The following is a 4,624-nucleotide window of genomic DNA, read 5'->3' as shown; positions in this document are numbered from 1 at the left end:
GGACCCACTACAGGATGGCTACTCCCTGTCGAAAATCGCATAACAGGACAAAGCCAACAACAATCCAATTTCAATTGAACATATCGTATCAAGATTTGGTATATGCGATCGCGATTCTTTTCCAGTGGCTTACAAAGCCTGAAACAAAACAAAAACAAAAAGAAGAATACAGCATCACGTGAATTTTGCTTGGACGGCTACATAACTTGCGCGCATGGATGAAAAGCTCGTAAAAGAAATAGACAAGACACAAAATGCACGACTGAACTAGAAAGGCAAAAAAAGCAAAACCTACTTTGGCAACTCCGGCAGTGAATCTCGCTTGTTTCGCTTTCAGAAACCAAGTTATATGACACGCATTACAAGATGTGTGCCAGCTTGCTTGCTTTCGAACGGTGTTATGATGGGTCATCCCGAGACATGGTGCTCCTGAAGGGATTGGTTATTCGCATTTCGCAGGGTACGTTTGCTCAGTTTCGTTTCTAAATTCCCGATAAAAGAGGAGACGAAACATGCGTGACGTCACTACTCCGTCTTACCCACCCCTGCCGACCTTGGAAAGGTGCGATAACTCACTAGTTTACTCGACCTAGTTTTGAAACGCAGGTGCTGACGTCATTCAGTAACTCGACCCGGTTTTGAAACGGGGCTTCGAGTAGAATGAGTAGAATGCTACTCCGGGAGTTGAACTCTCAGTAGGTTTAGGAACGAACCCAATGTTGTGGATCTTTTGGTTTGGGAGCTTCATTTATTGTATCGACCTTCCCGTATTGTATTGACCTTTATTGTATCATTTTCGTAGAGCGCTTGCGATCTACTGAAGCTTCCTAGTGTCTGCACGGCGCATTCCGTGTAACGTCGTCAATGTAGTACAACGCCACGGATGCCGCGGAGCTACAGCGTAGGCGAGGTGCTGCGGAGCATTCGCGCATCACCGGAATTGCAGACTACCCATACGAGGAGGAATCGTCCAAATGATAGTGTACGGTGACAAGGCTTACGTTAACGTTCATGGCTTTAGGAATATGTCGGGAGTGTTAGCAGATCAGAAGGGCTTTACGATAACGCTTCGGAAAATATGGTACGCCCGATTCCTTTAGAGTGGTTGACATCGCGTTGATCTTTGATTTGACAGCTTCCTTTATCGTACCATAGAGTGCTGCCAATCTACGAAAACTCCCGAAGGTGTGCTTCCTTCGCATGCTAAAATATCGCCGTCATCTGCTGTACGCGCATTTCATACGCGTTTGGCAGTGTGTCAAAAGAGTACAATCATTTTTAATACTATAGCATTTCTTTAACGTAGTTTTGGGCCTCGCTGAAGCATAGCGTCAGTGGAGTCTTGGGATGCGTTATCTCCCACTCGATCGTTTCTTTATCGTGGCACCGGTTCAGTGGGAGAGATTTATACCACTGTTACACGGGCAGCTTTGACCGCTGTTACGCTTAACAGCAGTTAGCCGGCCAAACCGCAGTTACCGTGAACCACAGTTCGCTGCTGTTACACACAAATCAGTCAGACCGTTGACGAAGGTCACGTGGTTTTCTGGTGGTTTCCTACCTCGTGCATTTGATGCCGTCTTCCTCAATTGACTTTGTTGCAATTGATTGATGATGTTTGCTGCATGTTCTTATAGGATCCTCAGTGTTATTGTCTGCGTTATAATTTTGTTTGTGCATCCTTAATTTTGTGAGTTAATGTGGTGCACTGAAAGTAGACGTGCGGGCGTTGCAACACAGCGTGAAAAACGACACTAATAGTGATAAAAGCGCAGACAAAATGACACAAACGCTTGTCATTATGTCTGAGCTTTTATCGCTTTTAACATGAACTTGTACCGACAGGCCCAATGTTATGTCCTTAAAGGGGTTGGGGCACTTTCATAGATGTGGTTCATGGATGTGGGCGCACAATGGGCAGCACAATGTGCCCATCTTGGCGCACTGTGCTGCACGCCAGCATACTGAGGAAAAAGAATTATTCTTCTACGTGTCGTACTTAGCGAGAAACAAGCCCTCGAACACACTCCCGAGCACAGCGCAGACGTCACAGAGTTCAGAGTTGCGTCCATTCCCATTGGTAGCCGTAAGCCCTAAGCCGTAGCCATTCTCGTGCGTTGCCTCACTGGGGGCGAGGGCTGTGATGTCAGAGTCGCATTAGTTTCGGTATTCGCGGCGCTCCTTTTCTCCACTTCTATTACCCTCTTCTCTGTGAAACTTTCAATGCAGGTTCACACAGGCACAAATAACATTCTTTACGTTTAGCTGGCGTAACCTGGGATGATCTGTCGCAACCCTTTTGAAAAACGATGGCGCAGAGCAAGCCTTTGCGTGACAGCTCCATAGGTAGCTCTCCTGCTTGACGACAATACAGATGACAGCGCGGATCAGGATGACGAAAATGAAACCGTGAGCCATGTACGGCCCTTCGCCAGGAGGCAGTCTAGTATTCAACTGTTCTGCCATTCGAGTGTGATTACGGGTTTTATGTGTTGGAGCGTAGCGCCGATAAATTATCTTCCCAAACCCGTATCAATCCTTCTGTTGTTGCGACATGTCAATTCATATGATTCTGGGAAGAAGACTCACCGGATTCACACACGGTCGACACGGACACTGCCATATTGTCGGTTACCAGCACAAACCGAGCTTGCCAAGTGAGGTTTACGCTAACCGCGGTTAATAAACATACTTCGTTATCAGCTGTGAGTCAGAGCGCTCAGTTTGTTTGTGTGAAACGACGTTTTGCGCTCCGTGGTTCCGAAATTCAACGTCATGACTTCTTCAACATCTCCGGCTGGCGCAAACGTCAACAGTTGGGCTGCTATCACATGACGCGATTGGAACCCGGGTTCCTCCCAGTCACGACATGACATGGCCAGCACGCTATCCACGGTACCACGCGAGCTGGTGACGCGATGCCGCGTGGCTCAAACTACGGTGACTCAAACCAAAGTACGGCAGCCCAGTTGTCGGAACCATTCGAAGATGACGAAGATGTTCCATCGCGCACCAGCGCACCAACCTAAGATTCCGGAACTGTGTTCCCGGATATTCATTCGCGCTCGTGGTGTGCTGCGTGCTACTGCCCAGAAAACGTAGTGCGCGTATGATACCTGGATTAAACGCATTTCTTTTTCAGTTTGAGGCTGTAACTGTTTAGATTTTGAATAGAAGAGGATTCACGTTCATCTAGTCCAATTCCGCATTTGAAATAGAATTATACGTGGAACACTCGATCGTAATTGGTGAGGAAAGCGCCACGTCAAAATGACGTAAAGTTAGAGCGCGGGGCGGAGCTAAAATGCGAAAGAGTGCAGTGAATATTTCATCCGTATGCAAGCGCCTGTTGTTTTTGAGCGTTAGTAATTGCAAGGAGTTTTCACTGCCTAAGTTTCAATAATATAACACAAAGAAATGTGCACCTTTTGTGCCTGTTTACGGCCCCTTTAAGATTGCCCGTGTAACAGGGGTATTAGAAACAGAAATGATTTAGCAGATCAGAAGGTCTTTACAATAACGATTCCACAAATATGATGAGCAAAGCACCTGATTCCTTTGTAGTGGCTGGTATCACGTTGCTGATCTTGAACATGACAGCTTGCAGCTTGCTTTTTCGCAGAGCGCGTCCGATGTGCGAAACTCTCTATTAGAGAGTTTTAGTACATCGTACGGTATCGTCTTTCCGTACGTAAGGAATAGTGTTGATGTTTCTGCGCATGTCCATAACAGAAAGAGAGCTTTGCACAGCGCGCAGAACCACCAACGCCGCCCCTTACGTACGCAAAGGCGATAGCGTACGACATACTGAAACTCTGCAATGTGTTCTTTGTAATTGCGGGTTAGCGTTACGAAAGAACCATGGGATCACAAGAACCGACCACCTGTCACCAAGACAGGCGAAAGTTCTCATTTTGAAAATGAAATTGCTTAATCCCTGGTCAACTCCAGCAACCAACGCTCTCCCCTCAAATGTTTTTTTTGTTTACCTTTTTGGACACCATAGGACTTTGAACGTTATTGTGAAGGGGCTCATTATTTCATTCCCCACATCACAACCAGCAATGGGGTGGAGTGCCGACCCTGGCGATAAAACTCCCCGTTCGTCATCTTCTTCAAAATAAAGTTGTTGTTGAATCGTAGGAATGAGCGGCGTGCAGACGTAAACGGATGGAGAGAGGAAAGCAGGAAGGAGTGGGGGACATGGTGTTGATGTGGACCCTGAACTTAATTCAGGGGGAACTGTTCGAACGTTCGTCTAAAAATTTTGCCCCCAAAACCAGAAGCGTATACGAAGAGGGGAGTCAAGTCCCTGTAGATCACATAAACAAAATACAGAAACCGACATTGAAGATTTTTGTTTAAGTTTAATTTGTACAAGCTTTCGCGTGGAGGTCCACGCTTCCTCAGGTACAAAGTGAAGTGGTGACACACATGAGTATATATAGTATAGACATATACACGACTAAACACACTGCTGTACAAAGAAAGGGAAGTGGAAAGGAGATATGACGCCACATGTCTGGGTACAATGAATTGATGAATTGCTGGGCAGACGGATAAGGGACCTCTAACAGTTTAAGAACAGTAAAAGATGTTATTGTGAACAAAAAGGCTCGCCAAC

This window comes from Ornithodoros turicata, chromosome 2 (genome assembly GCF_037126465.1).
Source record: "Ornithodoros turicata isolate Travis chromosome 2, ASM3712646v1, whole genome shotgun sequence".
NCBI lineage: Eukaryota > Metazoa > Arthropoda > Arachnida > Ixodida > Argasidae > Ornithodoros > Ornithodoros turicata.
This window is presented reverse-complemented; position numbering follows the sequence as displayed.